Genomic DNA, 18,994 nt, shown 5'->3' on the forward strand with positions numbered 1-18,994 from the left:
TGTTTACTGTGTCCGCTACCAGTTGCAGGGTGTCTTGCAGGCCCCCGAGCGAGTCCGTACACGTACATAGTGTCACATCATCTGCATTTAGTGCATGGTGTAGGTTGGTACTGCTCCGCAGCCGCTCCGGGAGACCCAGAAGTGCGACGGTAACCAGAAGAGGGGAGAGAGCCGAGCCTCTTGGAGTACCTCTGGTTCCGAGTCTGATGGAGTCAGAGGCTATATCCCGATCTTGAGTATGACTGTGCAGCGAGATAGAAAATCAAAAACGCAATTGTATGTTCTCTCCCCACATCCTGTGTTGTTCAGATTCCGAAGGATCGCCTCATGAGCCACGTTATCAAATGCCCCCTTCAGGTCTAGCGCAAGAATGGCCCGCGGTGAGCGGCATGTGGCAGGGACGAGTATCTCCTCCTTTAATTGAATTAGCACGTCCTGGGTCCCGAGATGTCGTCTAAAGTCAAACATGGTGTCCGGCATTTGCTGGGTTTCGTCCAGGTGTTGTTGACGGCATTTGAGTAGTATCCTTTCCATGACCTTGCCTATGCTCGATGTGAGGGACATAGGCACCACGTTGCGGGGACTTGCCCGGTTTGGGGATGAAACGTACTTCGGCAGTTTTCTATTGTTGATGAAGTTTGCTTGATTTCCAAAACTCATTGAAGTGGTCTAGAAGCGTCTCTAGGGCATAATCTTCGAGGTTTGCGAAGAGTTTGTAAGCAACCTGGTCGGACATGGGGGCATTGCATCGCCTGCTTTCACCAATGGCTGCATGGAGTTCGTATAATTGTATCGGCTTGTCGAGCACGGTGTTGGTTTGTCCTATGTACGGCGGTGGCTGGAAGTTCCGTTCGGCATAGAGGTACTTGTTCTTAAGTTCTTGAACGAACTGGTCTGGGGTTCCTTGATAGGCTTTGAGGGTGCGAACCATGTTACAGTTGGACTTACCTTTACTGCTCAACGGATCAATTAAGTGCCGTAGGAGAAGCCAGGTCTTCCAAGTGGACAGTGTTCCCTGCAACCCGTCGCATAATTTAAGCCAATTCTTCTTGCATCAGGACGTGGCATAGCCGTCTGCCTGTTTGTTTAGCGATGGAAGGAAGGAAGGAAAAAGTGGAGAAGGAAAGGCAGGGAGGTTAACCAGTTTAGCTTAACTGGTTTGCTACCCTACACATGGGAGCGGGATGGGGGGATGAAAGACGGGGAAGGGAGAGAGAGAGAGAGAGAGCACATTGCATAGCACAGACATTGTCAGTTATAGTCCATCAATCTTTCCGTGGTACGTGACATCATTGTCACAGCCGCTTGTCCAATCCCGTCTCTTTCAAAAACCGAAGTAGTCCCTTTGTCGCCTTCAGCAGCGATGTCTTCTGTCAGCGGCATGTGAAAATCGTTTCGGGGGACAATGATCTAGTGTCAAGGTGTGCTAGAACGGATGCCAGGGACTGTCGCTGAACATTATATTCAGGACAGTCGCACAGAATGCGCTCCAGCGTCTCCTCGCAAAGACGGGCATTGCAGAGAGCATTGTCGGCCATTCCAATGCGAAATGTGTAAGATTGCGTGAAAGCCACCCCTAGCCATAAGTGATAAAGCAGAGTCGCCTCTCTTCGGCGGATGTCTTCTGTCATAGAGAGATGCATCACCGTTGGCATATAGAGATGCATCAAACAGGGCAGGTGGTATTGACGGTTGCTCCGGTTGGTCTGGCTGTTTGGTGTGCACCATAAAGAGAGCGTGATCTCCTGTGCAAGCACTCGAAGTCTGCTAGCTGCGTCGGATCGTGAAAGCGGTATGGCCTCTTCTTGTGCGTCTTCAAGAGCTGCCCGAGCGGCATTATCGGCGTCTTCGTTTCCAGTGACGCCGCAGTGACTTGGCAGCCACTGAAACGTCACGTGGTGTCCTTTCTCCTGTGATGTATAGAGTAGGCATCTAATATCTAATACGAGCTCTTCGTATGGCCCGCGACGCTGAGCTGATAGCACAGATTGTACGGCTACCTTTGAGTTGCTGAAGATTGACCATTGTCGGGTGGCTCCCGATTGACGAAACAAAGTGCAGCGCGAAGAGCAGCTAGTTCCGCAGATGTCGATGTCGTAGGGGGGTCAATCCTAAAGCTGATGGTAATAGCTCTTGCTGGGACAACCACAGCACCGGACGAACACTGGATGTTTGTGGAACCATCAGTATAAATATGTACGCTCTCCGCATACCTCTCGTGCAGAAGAAGCAGAGACAGTTGTTTCAGCACAGGCGACGACAGCTCAGACTTCTTCCAGATTCCTGGTACACTGAGATGGACTGTGGGGCTGATAAGAAGCCAAGGGGGTATCGATGGTTTAGATGCAGTGGTGAAGCCCGAGGGAAGTTTGTCGTTGTACTTGACGATAGTTTTAGAGAATGATAGTTGGTGCCTGTCTGAAGGTAGTGTGGCAAGGTGGTGATAGGGGGCACGTGCAAGATGTCTGATGTGCGTTCTCAGGGCTTCCACCGTAACGTGAGTTCGCATTGGATGGTCCCGAGCAATCGCAATAGTTGCCTCTGTTGACGTGCATCTGGGCAAACCAAGGCAAACTCTGAGTGCTTGAGCTTGTGCTGCCTGCAGAACACGAATATTTGTCTTGCAGATGTTGTTCAGTACAGGTAGATTATATCTTAAAAAACCGAGAAAGAGAGCTCTGTAGAGTTTCAGCATTGCGTCTACTGACATCCCCCACGTCTTTCCTGTCAAGTATTTAAACAACTGGAAAGTTGCTGTAAGGCGCCGTTTTATGCAAGCCCCTTGCCGGCTCTAACAGAGTTCTCGGTCGATAATTACGCCAAGAAATCTGTGGGTTCTGACATAGGAAATGTTCCGCTCATTGATTCAGATGACATAAGGCGTCACCTGTTTGCGAGTAAATGACACCAGTGCGCATTTTTCTGGTGATATGCTGAGACCTTGTTTACACAAGTAGCTCGCTATCAAAGTAGCCGCTCTTTGAAGCCGTGCACGTATCTGAGGACGTGTGACGGCCGAAGTCCAGACACAGATGTCGTCAGCGTATATTGAAATTTTGATGGTAGTTGGAAAGTATTCAGCAAGTCCAACAAGAGCGAGGTTGAATAGCGTTGCGCTGAGACCACCGCCTTGAGGAACGCCCCTGCTGGTACACCGTCGCGTAGTTGCGCCATCGTCAGTTAACACATAGAATGGTCTTGCAGATAGGTAACTTGAAATCCACAAAAAGACTCGACCACCTAGGCCAACCGTCGCAAGAGCGCCGAGAATGGCCTCATGTAATACGTTATCGTATGCACCTTTCACATCTAAGAATAAAGCTGCAGATAAAGGCTTAAAGGACCTTTCGTGCTGGACATATGAAACGAGATCAACTACATGGCCGCCTGGAATGGTACCTTGAACACTACAGGATTTACCCGAATTCCATGGATGGTTTCCGACATGACCGCTCTTCCATCGACAATGTAGTTGATCTCGTTTCATATGTCCAGCTTGTTTAGCGAAGTTTTCGGTTATGCCTTTGCCTCTTCCTTCTTCTAGTGATGCTGTGGCGGGCCTCCCATAGTTTCAGGAGCTTCAGGTCCACGTGAGGGGTGTTATACGTTGTGACGATGATCTGGGTGCGGGTCTTTAGGTGTCGAATAACTTGTTTAGTCCAATTGTCGTATGAAGCACACGAATGCCTCCAGCGGGACGTTCGGGTTTTCCGGAAGTGATGCCAGTTGGTGGTGTGGGCTGACACGACAAGGGCCGTGTAGCTTCTGCCAATGATGCTGAGCTGGATGAGGTCGTGGTCGAAGCCCAGGTTAGTTTGGGTGTTTGGCCACGATACGTCGAGTAAGGCCGAACAACAGTGTGAACGAACTACACGGCAGTTAATTCAGTTAGAAATTGCGGACAAAACTGAGCAAAAATTCAGCGTTCTCGAGGAATCCGGGCCTCACAAATGTCTTGTGCTCTTAGTACTATGAGAGAAAGACGTAAATAGCATTTGACAAAACAAGCATTAAAAGAAATGGATGCGTTATCGTACAAACGAAATACGCGCCTTGTGCACCATCATTCCGCTCACCGCTGAAGTGAACGATATACCAAGGCACCGCCAGCATTGGGGTTCGTTTCATCTGAAAAAGAGACAGCGCAAAATAAAACTTCTTTTTAGGACAAATATATAACATGATGGCTATTTAATCAGTTTCAGCGGTCAGTGACTTATGGAGAAGATGAGGTAGAAACCGCCACGCAACACTCATCTTTCAGCTCCTTTTATATTTTTGCTATAATACTTCCTACTGTGTTTGCAGCGTCGTATAGGGCTCGTTTACAGCCTCGACAGAAGGAAGTTCTAGTAATATGTTTTTGTTGTTGTTGATTATAATTTTTGTCGAGATACAGTTTATAAGCACCTTGAACAATGTGCGCAGGTGCGTTCGACAAACGGTGGGCAGTTATGAGAATTCTCGGCCTCTGTGTCAGCGGCTGACGGCAATTCGAGAAGAGCATCGCTGCAACAAAGAAGGTAGGGGTTGGGCTACATTCTACGCAATTCACATAAATTCCGAGGCTTCTTAGGTCACCCTAGAAAGCGTAGAAGGCGCAAGATGGGCTCGCGCAACGAAGCTAGCCGACAGGTCACAATGCGACGCGTTTCAGCTCGCTGACGGGTTGAACGGACAGTTTTGTAACAACTTCGAGAAGCGTCAGCGGACAACCTGCAGCTGACAGGAGGGAACGGGGTCAACTGCGGGCTTTCCTCTCCCATCAGCTAGCTACCGACGGACCGCACGCACTTTCCGAGTGGTACCACTTCACACCTGTCCTTTAATTTAGCCGAGAGCACTTCACCGGCGGTCAGGACGCCCACACGGCAGCTGCTTGGAGTGGCATGGCGCGCCGCTGCCGACGAGCTGCTACTGTAAGCAGGGGCCGTGCCGTTTATTCGAACCACTCTTCCGTAGCGTCACATGACGCTGCCGGCTACGTAACACGCATCCAATGGACGACCGCTACCGATAGCGGGCAACGAGTTCGGGTGGATGACGCGGCTCACGGTAACAGCGACGTCATACCGTCTTGCTTTTGATTGGTTATTCGAGATCCTTTCGTGAAGTGGATATAATAATGACCGGCGGCCCTGGGGTGGTATAAAAGGGCAATGTACGACAGTCCTCGCCACGAAATTGCAGGACGAAAACTCCCGGCCCAGGCGTCCTTCTACCTGCGTCGCTTCTCTCTCCGGCTCACGCTAGAGGTAATTCAGTTCTTCTTGCCTCTAAGTTCTTATATTTCTATGGCTCCTCCGATTTAGTCATATTGTGGAGTGTTGAACCGCACATTCGGAAGTGGTAGCAGTACATTCCTCGTTTTTGATGATGTGGGAAAATATTAGCAAGGTATAGTGTCTGGGAAAAAATGCTGCCTTGGCAATTTGGCGGGTTGCTATTAGCACAGCCGCGTTCTAATGTACAGTAAACGTTTACACAAGCGGTAGTGATTACATTTCGTTGTGCTCCTTGTGTTTCGAGTTCCTGCCCAATCTGCTCTATTCTTAAGCCGGCTCAATCTGCTCAAACTGTTAAAAAATCTCTTCACTGTTGACGAGCAAGTGAGGCGATAAAAATGTATTACTCGATTGAATTATGACACAACAGTTTCAACTAAAGCAGAGTAAATATCTTGTTGTCATCACAGTTTCAAAAAAGTCGCAGCTTCGCCCGACAGGCGAAGCATCGATTGCGATTGCAAATCAGTGGACACCTATATGAAGTAAGCATGGTAGTGTTAAAGGACGTATAAACTTGAAACATAGGAATATTATACTCGCCAACAACTTTCTGTGGCTATGAAGGGAAAGCTGCGGGCGCTTGGCTGCTGCACAAGTGTTACCGCACCAAGTAGTCCGGCATCATTTGACAATGCTTTTGGTTGCTCGGAGCGGACGCTGAATCGACGCAGTTTCCACGTGCGACGGTTTTGCTTTTCGCTAGACGCTGAAGGGAAAAGCCCCAAAATAAGCAAACCTTTACACTCAGTGGTGTCTTCTGTCTTGTTTAACTGTTGCTAATAACGTGTTCATGTTTTGTCTTCCCCAACCTAAACTCACTGTGCTCTCACTTGTGCGCGCTTTGCCTTTGTAGCTTTCCCTTCATAGCCGCAGAAAGTTGTCCACGAGTACAACTAAATTAACAAGCATGGTGTCACGCGTCCACAGGCCAACATGAATACACCACATTCGATCACAGCGGAAACTCGCTGTCGAAACGCTGGAGTGAGAAAGCGCGGCAGCTGCAGCGAGTGAATTGACCGTCGTGTTGCGTCTCGCATCAACGCGAACTACGCCTTGAAAACAGCGCAGCTCGGACTCTGTATTTTGGAAGCCACCTGCGACGGGTACAGTGACCCAGCCTTACGCGCGCGGCCGCCTGGGCCGCCCGGAGCAGAACGCACCCCCCCTCCCTCCCTCCCCTACCCCCGAAGCCCTGAGCGCGACGGAAGGCGGCGCGCTTCCCCTCCGCTTTCCGCCGTTGCGTGCGCGAGATTGAGCCGTGATCGCTGGCTCACCTTCACACGCTTCCTCTCGCACATACAGCAAACGGCGCGCGGTGACGATTTTATCACCCGTGGATTTTATACGGAACCTCACGGCGATGCCGAAGGCAGAAATACGCCTGAAGTGTCCATATAATTGCTATCGCAATAAAACGACTAGAAACTCATAAGGATCTTTATTGTACATCCCAAATCACTATTCCTTTATCTGTGAACAGCTGACTGGATGACACGGCGCGAGTAAAAAATTCTAGCATGCTGAATCATGTCTGAGAGAAACTTTCACGCCTATGAAAAACGCTAGAAGTGAAGCCAGTTTTGTATACATAGTTACATGCTTTTATTTTTGCTGACTGCTTACCTGACTTACTGAATACTGAGTTTACTGCGAGCTCATGAAACGCTGTGTGCACTATAATGAGTGTAACCTTTAAAATCACACTGTCCTGACACCATTATGACACTTGAAAGTAAGGTACAGGCATAACACGTCAAAAACTATTGAAAAGATGCAATAATCAGGAAGTGCTGAGCGTTTAAAGTCAACAGCTGCACCACAGCATACAGATCGTCTACATCGAATTTGGTCCTTGTTAACCAATCGGGCGTTGTAGACTCCAATTATTATTTTAAAAAGGTGTAATACAATACCATACAAAAAAGGAGGCAAATTTGTTGTCAAAGGTGTGTCTGTCAAAAGCCAAATTGCAACTCATGATATTCTTGTCCACACAGCGATATTAGTCTAGGTGTACGTTGTGGCTCTAAGGCTAAAGAATTGTATCCGCTGCCCATTAATCAATCTGAACCTCCACGAATGGCCGGTTTCGTGCGACAGACGTAAACCGAAACTCCTATACTCGCGGGCACGGAGTAATGGTTTTTCCGAAGGTCTACGCGAGAAGCGCACAGTCGCTTGAAGGCGTTTCCAAATACGCCTGCGCTTTGTTCTGTGTATTTTGCGAACAACTACATCCTAGGGTTTGTATTATCGTTTTTGTTTCCTTTTACCAGTAAAACAAGAACGTTCGCTCTCTATCTTTTCTTTCAACAGAATGTTCTGTTGTGTCCTTATTAAAAAAAAAAAAGAGAGAGAAACATACGTCTTACTGACTCGCTTTTCCGTTTTCTTTTTATTTTATTTTTTTTATTGTATTTCACGAAGCTTGAATTCCACAAATGGCACACAGAGTTTCGTTTGAAACTCTGCGTAGCATATGAGTTTGCATTCGCGAGAAGCGTCTAGTACCACTTTATAACCCGACTCTCCGCTGGCCCGTTGCTCATGTTCCTTAGCGAATCAAGAAAATAAAACAAAAGTTTCTTCACACGAGCACCCTTATGATGGGCACAATTCAGAGCTTACAAACACGTCACGGACGGCACCGAAAGGAACCGCAGTACTTCGGGGCTTCCAAATAAATGCTAAACACAGAAAAGACTGTAGTCTTAAGGGCAGCTTGCACGCATTTGACCACCGGGAATGCTCCATCGCGCATTCATAGCATCGGTCACAATAATCGCTATTCAGGAAGCGTTTACAAAGGACAAGAACTTTCCCTGTACTCCGGCGCTTGGCTTTCCTGCGCGCGCGAAAGCCGGCCGGGCATCCCGGAGCTCAACGAAGAACAGAGCTCAACGACGCAACGACGCCTCTTTCGCTCTCGGGTTTTGCTGGTGAGACGTGCGCCATTATCATAGCGCGCGTCTCATCTGCATAATGCTGGCTCATTTCCTGTCGACGACGAATGCGCACGAGCAACGAAAAAGTGAAAGTTCAGAACAGCTGCAAGCGCGCATGCAGAACTCACATTACTTTCCGCGTGCGTCCATGCATTGCGTCGTCGTATTGCTTCGGAGTTTTCTATGTCTTGCAGCTGGCTGAAAACGAAGTAAAAGAAACTGCACTTGCATGCTCGGAGAACCGTACCGATACGTTCTGCTTGGAGCGTTCGTCCCGAGAGCTGTGTACGTAGAGATTGAAGGAGCAGCGAGGCCACTGTTTTTGCGAATCATTCGATTCGAAAGCGACGTCGTCTTTTAGCCACCTCGCTTTCTGTATTACCGTTTACAGTCAGCGACAGTCTTTCCAGGAGAAGGAGGAGGAAAGAATGAGAGAAGGCAGGGATATTAACCAGAAATGTGTCTGGTTGGCTACCCTACTCTGGGGGACGGGAAACAATCTTTTCAGAGGACTCTATAAAGCAGCGAGGTGGGAAGCGCCACAGATACCTTTAGGCTTTCTGTAGGGCACGGAGCTTGAAGTCTAACTCCTAATGTCACGGATTCCCACTGTGGAGAGTGGCGCGTGATTCGATCGACTGCTGCAGAAATTGAGAGAGAAAACCGCCTCTATACCAAATCTGCACTCACAGACACGCATACATGGGGCGCTCGAAATTCTAAACCATCCTTCTGCTTCACCTAAAGTGACTCTAGTGCCATTGCGGCGAAGACTGAGGACATGCAGGTTGCTCTTGCACGTTACTTAAGCCACTTTTGTCCACTTATACAGTCGTTCGCGACAAGCGGCAATGTTGAGTGAAAGAAGTCGTAGCCAGTGACCAAGCCTTTAAGGGGCCCAGGACGTAGGTTCCCGGTTAATGTTTACTTTCCGCGGCGCTATCAGACACCCCGGTCGTGTCAACAAGCGTCGTCGTCACGGTATCAGTGGCCGAGGCACGTACGGCGAGAATTCGTGCGGAAGAAACGGAATTTCCTGACACTGCAGTGGTCTAGGTCGCCGCGAAATTGGTCTCCCTTTCTCGCTTCCTCTCTCCCCTCCAGCTTTTCCGGGCGTCGCTCTCCTGGGAGTGAAATGTTCGCGATGACGGCGAGACGACGCGAAGATCGCTTTCTGTAGGACAAGACTTTGAAAAAGCAAAGCGAAAGACAAACAATGTTGTGTTGATGGGGCTTATACTTTGCTACCACTAGAGTGCAGACGCCTGACGTCGTCGTCTGCACGTGCGTCTTCTGTCTGTCAAGAGGCAGGCTCCGTCTGTTGAGGGAAACGTACCCGGAAAATCTCGGAAGGAGACAGAGGGAAGCATGAACGTGCTCGATTTAGATTGGCGACGACAAGATCGTGGGACACTGCACGGGATGTAAACATCAGCTTCTCGGGGCCCATCTTTTAGAACCACTGGCGTTTATAAATATATAGCTCTTACGTGAGACGACAAAGACGTTAACAAATCTACGCATCCGCTTCAGACGCCTTCAATGCACTGTTCAAAATTAACGTAAGCACTGAGGAAAAAAATGGAGCTGGCCAGACGCCAGCTCCATTTAGCACGTGTCCTTTCACATCCTGTAGCGTCGTCGCTAGTTTAGTCTCAAGCACACTCTTTAACGAAGTCTCTAGAGCCAAAGCTAGCGTGGTAGATTCCACTCTCGTACCATATAGTTTGCAGCATACTACAGCTTGTGGGTAGACCCGGGTCCAAACTCCGGCTTGCTGGCCCCGGCTAGTCCTTCACTTCAGTTTAGCTTCTTCCCTGGCCACAACGTCGCTGCTGCAATTCACCTCCAGCGCTCCACACGGCAGCAGTTCCCACATGTGTTAGATGTTACATTTGAAGATGCGCATTTGGAACGGGTGTTTTAATAACAACGGTAACTGTCGTATGCCGATCTTCTAAGAAGATCATGTTCATGGTTAGTAGTCCCGATGTGCAGCAGTCACGTTGACGTTGAAACACGATGCAACCGCATTGACCTCAGCCTGAATGAACATAGGCTTTCTTTTTTCCTGAATTCCGAAACGACACTCGAGCGACGAAGTCACGAATGAGCGGATAGCGGCATGCCCGAAGATGAACTACTAAAACTGGTTGAACACACGTGCATACTGAGGTGGATACAGCGATGCCAGCGTTGCATCACGCCCTTTTGTGTGCTGGACCTTTTACTGTCGTGCTTGAGGGAAATCAAAGTACTCGCCATCGGTGCACTCGAGATGCTATCAAAAGCAGAGAGAGAGAGAGAAGGGAAGAAGGAAAGGCAGAGAGGTTAACCAGACTGAGTCCAGTTTGCTACCCTACACGTGGGGAGGGAAATGGGGAGTGAAAAGAGAGAGAGAGGGAGATAGAGAGAGAGAACTTAAGTGCAGGATGTCTATAGTCGGGCACTGAAGCAGATTTAACATAGGGTACATAAACCTATAATTCTCCCAGCCTAGGGAGCCTCTAGCAAATAGCGTCTCGCCACTACCCATGCGCAGAACGCGACTGGGTTCGCAATCATCTCAAAATTCCAAACATAGCGTGAGTGCCCCTAAGCTTCGCGTCAGCTAACATGGCGCACCTATCGAAGCGACGGCTCTCGCATGACACCAAAGCTGACCTGATTTCTAAGCAACCTTTAACGTGTTCGTAGGAAACAGGTGTTGATGTATGCCATCACTTTCTCTCATCTACACATGCATGACAAATATTGAACGATAAATCGCCGTTCTTTTTCAGATCTCTTAATAATACGAGAGCACATGAGCCTGGACAGGGACGATTTCAGATGGTGGGTGTTAATCTGCAATGCGCACCTTACAAACGCCTCAAAGACAAATTGTGTAACTAAGCTTTGCTTCCTTTTCAATTATCACTTTTCTGAGATAGTCTTAAACCTTTAACAAGTGTACGCATTGAAATAACTCACAATTTTGTTTCTCAAGCAGCATTCCTAGAGTTTCCTTCTGCGCCCGAAGGGGCACTTCAAGTGCGCAGCGCTAACGTGAGCCAGGAACCTAATAAAAACGGTATCCCGCGTCGGGCTACTCAGGGAAAGAAAATTGGTCCCTAGTAGAAGCACCCTATAGGCACGGGGCCCCTATTGTAAACCTCCCTCACGTGTAACTTGTGTAATGTGTAACTGTGGGCTTTCTGGGTCATAGCCACAGGGGAGATTTTCAAAGAAAACTTTTCAAAACAACCGGCTGCACAACCTAGACTCTTCTCTACGCCTTTGCATTCCAGCTGGACTCTGCCGTCGCAAAGCTACCTTGCTTTTTCGAATATGGCTAGGGGTGGCGTTCACCAAGTCTCTTGCTTTCCGAATCGGATGGGCCGACGACGCCTCGTGTGATAACTGTGGTAACGAGTAGACTCTTCAGCACCTTCTCTATGACTGTCCTCGCTATAATTTACAGAGACGATAGCTTGCAAACGCGATAGGCCGCTTTGACCGAAGACCTCTAACAGAGGAACTTATATTAAAATGCCGCCATCACAAGCCATCGCAGCAGAGGGCGACGAGGGCACTGTTGCAGTTTTTAAGGGCTACAGATGAACAGATGTTCATAGTGCTGCAAGTGCTACTGTGCTGTGGGGTGACAGAGCGCGGCGACAGTGACCAACTGTGATTGTACGTCTGTGCTCCTTTCTTTCTTTATCTCTACTTTGTTATCACTTTACCTCCCCCACCCCTCTTTCCCCAGCGTAGGGTAGCAAACCGGATCTCCCCCTCTGGTTAACCTCCCTGCCTTCCCCTTCCTCTCTCTCTCTCTCTCTCTCTCAAGGAAAACATGTGCCAATTATTTAGCAAAAGGTTTGTACATACTTTATCAGATTTAAATAATGTAACTATGGGCTCAATCTGTGTCGGGTGAGGGCGCAGCAGCTGTAAGCCATGTTTCCTTGGGTATACGGCAAACACGGAAGCGAGCGATCGTTTTCAGTTGCGTCAGCTAACACTCACTATCGGCGTTGAGCTCATTACTTCAGTTTCCTTCGCTACGCGCCAATGAGGTGTTCTTTTTTTTATGCCAGCCGCTTCGTGTGGGGGGCATTCTTGTAAGCGGCACATTTCACCTGACGACCCCTCGGCCGCAAGCAACACAAATTTAAAATGGCAAGTAACCTTCGAGACTATAACTTACATAAGTATAGGAAGCTGTTTCTTTATTATGATTGTTATACAGTGATTCCTGAAAAGCGCAACCGGCAATTCTATAGTATATTGACCTTACATGACCGCCCTCATGGTCACTATAGGGTTTGGTCTAAAACCACGGCTATCAAGAGAGAAAGAACAAAATGCTTGCCCTTGTGTAGGGTAGCCAACCAGGTTAAACTTGGCAACCCTCCCTGCCTCTACCAATAGCAGACAGAAAATAAAGAAAGAGTGAAATTGCAACAAGTCATGCGTACGCACACACAACCGCACACAGCAAACAAAGGCGGTCGCACAGCTCAGTTGTCTATAGAAAGTTCGGCAGTGCCTCCTGTGGCACTCAAATAAAGTAAAGCTCTAGTGCGAAGAATTAACAAACTGTAAACAGGAACCACCAGGAAGAAATAGTGTTCTTATATTTAGTACATTTACTTACTTGTTTCAAGCAGAAAAGCAAAGGCATAACATATGTACAATAACTTGACACATAATCACAAAACTAACATATCTATTTAGTTGTCTATTTATTTATCTATACATCCAACCGAGAGGTCCAGTGTCCTTCCCGTCATCTGTCAACCGTCCTTGCCTTTGGCTTCTCTCCCGTCAGTGATGCGCACTCTCGTTATCATGAAAAAAAAGAAATTTAACCGACGATTACGGCACTCCCTGATGCAAAATTTGAGCGCAGCTCTATATATTTTTTCGTTTCGCGATGTATTGGCTGGCGCGGGTAATCTGGCACGCTGCAAGCGGAGCGAAGTGTGGCGCAACTGCCTCGCTAATCTGGAGATCGCGAGAGGCAGCGCGTGGGTGACGCGCGTGCGCGGTGCATCCGCCGCCGAAAGACCTCCCCGAAGACGCGCAATGGTCTGGCGCCGTCTCGACGCCACACTACGCTTTTCTCCTCACCTGTTCGCCGAACCCTCCTCCTCCGCTTTCTTCCTCGCGTCTTTCATCCCCTCCTGCGCTCCTTGTTCGCTTACATCTTTCGCTGCGCTCATTCGTTCGGTTACGCCGACGCTCGCCGCAGGAACGTGCGCGTCTGAGCTGCGCTCTTTAAAAAAAAAAAGAAAGAGCAAGTGATTCGAAGGAAGGATGCCGGCGTCTCATCGAAGATTTCCTTACTTAGATGACGAGGCAAAACAGAGAGTTCGGGAAATGGAGGTTCAAAACCCAGAAGATTGGAGGAAAAGAACAGAAAGAGCGATACGGCGTTTATACCACCGAGGAGAGCATCTCGTGAATGTTGAAACCTGACAAACATTTCAGTCTTAGTCATACTCAACTAATAAGCTACGATGCGCTTCAGCATACTCAAAAAAGACTATAATATTACGCAACTAATCTGGAAAAAAATGTGTTCAGAGACGCAACCCTTGAACTGATTTCCCTTAGTGCAGAAAGCTGTAGAATTACATTATTACATCAACAAACAAAGCACATCTAGAAAGCACACCTATTTGAAAGTAAAGTTATTCGAGTGGACAGTTGGCATTTCAAGGAAGGTACTAGTTTCAGCAAACATACTGCACCGCGAAATCACACCGGATAACGACGTATATCATATCGTGAAAAAAAAAATGCACGCGTATTCTGACTAAAAATATCAAAGAACTGATGTTCATCACTGCACATACTCGCGGACACAAATTCTTGACACAAACGTCTCGTTTCTTTTTGCTGCAGTACGGGTATACCTTCATTAGCTCACGTGTCAAAACATATTTATGATTAATTGCTCAATCAAACCTTATTTGGCGCCGTTTGACGTTTTGGCGCTGGTTTCCGGTCACATATGTATATCTACAATGTATGACTGTTGCTTGCTAAAGTGCGTTGTTCGCCTGAGAAGAAACTGTGGGTATAATTCTAACTTCACCGCCATTCTATTTTAAACCTTGGTTTGTTGACTGTACGCAAGACGTCTCTTTACATACCTAGTTTTTCTGCAAACGACTCGTTGCCGTCACGTAGGGACCGTCATCTCGTCAGGTTACCGAATGCAGTATAACTTTTAGGTGCTGCTTTTTCAGTTTATGTAAAGAAAAATGAAATCAAGATTGAATTAAAAAGTTCGTTTTACAGAGTATGCGAATTTTAGAAAGGCTTGGCTCGCACACGAAGGGGCCACAATTGTCAATGCAAATGTGCCGTCATCGTAGTCATGATAGAAAGCTCATGTTCTTTTGCACCTCAGAATCGATTTCCTATCGTCGCTTCGGTTCTTCAACACCAATAGTCGACACCATTGGACACACTCAAAGACGCGTTCATGAAAAACGGCTTGAAATAGGATGTTCCCGTATTTTTATCTGCAGTGCAAAACAATAGCGCCGGAAAATATTTGTTCAATACGAAACTTGCACTGACGCATGTTCGCTCCGATAAAACAGCTCCGATAAAAAAAAAATTATTAGCCAGTACTCCGGCCAACTTCCTCTTAGATTTGCAATCTAATGGCAGACAAGCAAGCACGAGTAATCTACCTGCACACTGATTATCGTGCACGTGCATCCTTCCCGTGTGAATAGAATTAACGCTTATACAGGGTGTTTCACGTAACTTGAACCAAGGATTTAAGGAAAGTGGTTAACTGCTGCTGAATGAAACCAAGGGCATCTGGCTTGCCGTCGTGCTGCGTTCCTTAGTGTATTAAATAATATCAAATATGCAAAATATGCAAAATATGCAAAATACGCGGTGCAGCGGTGGCGCAAAAGTAGAGCATCCGCCTCGCGTGCAAGAGGACCGTGGTTTGAATCACGGTGCCGCGCAATTTTCCACAGGATTAAAAAAAGATCCGCGTGTTGATGAAATTGCATAAATAAAGCCTGGAGTGCGGCCTGATCCCGGTGACCAGAACCGGTAACGCACTCCCTCCCAAGAGCAGAATTGGCCACCCTGGTGCAGTTCTTGGCGACAACCTCCTATATGAATAAAACAATCAAACCCCGGCCCTCAGTCTCCAGCAGCTGCGAAGCAACTGACCACGGCGGCGGTCAGACCTGTGACGCAGCAGAGGGCGCTAAGAATCCCTGGAACCGGACAGGCCGCCATTGGAATCTGAACCTGGCAACGGTTAACGCTAGAACGTTATCTAGTGAGGCGAGTCTAGCAGTGCTATTGGAGGAATTAGAGGGCAGTAAATTGGATATAATAGGGCTCAGTGAAGTTAGGAGGCCAAAAAAAGCATACACAGTGCTACAAAGCGGGAACGTCCTGTGCTACCGGGGCTTAGCGGAGAGACAAGAACTAGGAGTCGGATTCCTGATTAATAACAATATAGCTGGTAACACACAGGAATTCTATAGCATTAACGAGATGGTGGCAGGTCTTGTTGTGAAACTTAATAAGAGATGCAAGGTCTACGCCCCTACATCCAGTCATGATGACCAGGAAGTCGAAAGCTTCTATGAAGACGTGGAATCGGCGATGGGTAAAGTAAAAACAAAATACACTATACTGATGGGCGACTTCAGTGCCAAGGTAGGCAAGAAGCAGGCTGGAGACAAGTCAGTGAGGGAATATGGCCTAGGCACAAGGAATAGCAGGGCAGAGCTATTAGTAGACATTGCGGAACAGAATAATATGCAGATAATGAATACCTTCTTCCACAAGCGGGATAGCCGAAAGCGGACGTCGAGGAGCCCGAATGACGAGACTAGAAATGAAATAGACCTTATACTCTGCGCTAACCCTGGCATCATACAAGATGTGGACGTTCTCGGCAAGAGAGAGAGAGAGGAATACAGGAAGGCAGGGATGTTAACCAGTCAATAGTCTGGTTGGCTACCCTACGCTGGGGAATGGGAAAAGGGGAAGAGAGAGCAGGGAGAGAGAAGGTGTAGATACGTGCACGGATAGCACTTGAGTTAAAGCCACTCGCGCAAATCAGAAGTTCTGAGAAAACACAAAAGTGCCTTCACTGCCTTCTGAGCTGATGATCGGTCGGGACGGTGCTCTAGAATTGTCTGTTCACTCAGAGGACGATCATCTAATTTTCTCAATGTGTTTGACAAAGATTGTCTTTGTGCTTGAAATTGAGGACAATGGCACAATAAGTGATCAATGTTCTCTTTGCATCCGCAAACATCACATGCAGGACTATCAGTCATTCCAATTAGTGCTGAGTAGGTATTCGTGAAGGCAACTCCAAGGCATAACCGACACAGAACACATGCTTCACGTCGGTGCAGACCGGCTGGAGGTCTGATTTGAAGTGACGGGTTCAGTCTGTGCAGTCTTGTGCGCCTTGTATGTGTGGTATTTCACTCTGCTAAGGAGATCGTGCGTGCAAGGTGCACTGCAGTGACCATAGGATGGTAAGAACTCGAATTAGCCTAAACCTGAGGAGGGAACGGAAGAAACTGGTACATAAGAAGCCGATCAATGAGTTAGCGGTAAGAGGGAAAATAGAGCAATTCCAGATCAAGATACAGGACAGGTATTCGGCTTTAACTCAGGAAGAGGACCTTAGTGTTCAAACAATGAACGACAGTCTTGTGGGCATGATTAAGGAGTGCGCAATAGAAGTCGGTGGTAACTCCGTTAGACAGGATACCAGTAAGCTATCGCAGGAGACGAAAGATCTGATCAAGAAACGCCAATGTATCAAAGCATCTAACCCTAAAGCTAGAATAGAACTGGCAGAACTTTCGAAGTTAATCAACAAGCGTAAGACAGTTGACATAAGGAAGTATAATATGGATAGAATTGAACATGCTCTCAGGAACGGAGGAAGCCTAAAAACAGTGAAGAAACTAGGAATTGGCCAGAATGTGCAAAATATAGGGTATGCAAATAAAGCTTAGCTTTAAAAAAGAAATGCATGTAAAGTATGTGTTTTAGAAAGGAACACTCCATTTAGAAAACAGAAACTCATATCAATAAGCAGCTGAAAGACATGTGACGCTGCTTTTGGAACTCTCTGATGATGCGTAAATGATAGTCCGGCAAATTGGTTCTGCGTCGGCTTGTGAAAGTTAAGGGGATATTCCGAGAGACTTTCAGCAGAATTGATTGCGTACGTTGTGTATGGTTAGTCTTCTCCTTCGCATGAAAAAAAAAGACATTTTTGAGATTTTACGTGTCGAAATCACGATCTATTTATGAGGCACGCCGAAGTGTAGGACGCCGGATTAATTTTTGACCATTTGCGTCTCCTTATAGCAAACCTAAATATAAGTAAACTAAAGTTTCTAAAGCGTAAGACAGCTGACATAAGGAAGTATAATATGGATAGAATTGAACATGTTCTCAGGAATGGAGAAAGCCTAAAAGCAGTGAAGAAGAAACTAGGAATTGGCAAGAATCAGATGTATGCGTTAAGAGACAAAGCCGGCAATATCATTACTAATATGGATGAGATAGCTCAAGTGGCTGAGGAGTTCTGTAGAGATTTATACAGTGTCAGTGGCACCCACAACGATAATGGAAGAGAGAATAGTCTAGAGGAATTCGAAATCCCACAAGTAACGCCGGAAGAAGTGAAGAAAGCCTTGGGAGCTATGCAAAGGGGGAAGGCAGCTGGGGAGGATCAGGTAACAGCAGATTTGTTGAAGGATGGTGGGCAGATTGTTCTAGAGAAACTGGCCACCCTGTATACGCATTGCCTCATGACCTCGAGCGTACCGGAATATTGGAAGAACGCTAACATAATCCTAATCCATAAGAAAGCGGACGCCAAAGACTTGAAAAATTATAGACCGATCAGCTTACTGTCAGTTGCCTACAAACTATTTACTAAGGTAATCGCAAATAGAATCAGGAACACCTTAGATTTCTGTCAAGCAAAGGACCAGGCAGGATTCCGTAAAGGCTACTCAACAATAGACCATATTCACACTATCAATCAGGTGATAGAGAAATGTGCGGAATATAACCAACCCTTATATAGAGCTTTCATTGATTACGATAAAGCGCTTGATTCAGTCGAAACCTCAGCAGTCGTGGAGGCATTACAGAATCACGGTGTAGACGAGTCGTATGTAAAAATACTGAAAGATATCTATAGTGGCTCCACAGCCACCGTAGTCCTCCATAAAGAAAGCAACAAAATCCCAATAAAGAAAGGCGTCAGGCAGGGAGATACGATCTCTCCAATGCTATTCACAGCGTGTTTACAGGAGCTATTCACAGACCTGGATTGGGGTTAATTAGGGATAAGAGTTAATGGAGAATACCTTAGTAACTTGCGATTCGCTGATGATATTGCCTTGCTTAGTAACTCAGGGGACCAACTGCAATGCATGCTCATTGACTTGGAGAGGCAAAGCAGAAGGGTGGGTCTAAAAATTAATCTGCAGAAAACTAAAGTAATGTTTAACAGTCTCGGAAGAGAACAGCAATTTACAATAGGTAGCGAGGCACTAGAAGTGGTAAGGTAATACATCTACTTAGGACAGGTAGTGACCGCGGATCCGGATCATGAGACGGAAATAATCAGAAGAATAAGAATGGGCTGGGGCTCGTTTGGCAGGCAGTCTGAGATCATGAAGAGCAGGTTGCCATTATCCCTCAAAAGAAAAATGTATAATAGCTGTGTCTTAC

The 18,994-nt window shown here is 47.1% G+C and overlaps 1 protein-coding gene and 1 long non-coding RNA gene across 2 annotated transcripts in view; one reads left to right on the forward strand and one right to left on the reverse strand.

The window, feature by feature from the left end:
* Nucleotides 1-4,010: 4,010 nt before the first annotated feature.
* The window catches only part of LOC140217353 (uncharacterized), a 104,816-nt gene continuing 89,832 nt past the window's right edge, over nucleotides 4,011-18,994 (reverse strand). Inside the window, exon 3 of the long non-coding RNA XR_011893875.1 lies at nucleotides 4,011-4,128. This is a non-coding gene — a long non-coding RNA (uncharacterized lncRNA). The remainder of the gene's footprint in view (nucleotides 4,129-18,994) is intronic.
* LOC126536490 (uncharacterized) overlaps nucleotides 5,165-18,994 on the forward strand; it is a 97,363-nt gene continuing 83,533 nt past the window's right edge. The window contains exon 1 of the mRNA XM_050183481.3: nucleotides 5,165-5,255. The gene's annotated coding sequence lies outside the window, so the exon portion shown is untranslated. The remainder of the gene's footprint in view (nucleotides 5,256-18,994) is intronic.

This window comes from Dermacentor andersoni, chromosome 4 (assembly GCF_023375885.2).
Source record: "Dermacentor andersoni chromosome 4, qqDerAnde1_hic_scaffold, whole genome shotgun sequence".
NCBI lineage: Eukaryota > Metazoa > Arthropoda > Arachnida > Ixodida > Ixodidae > Dermacentor > Dermacentor andersoni.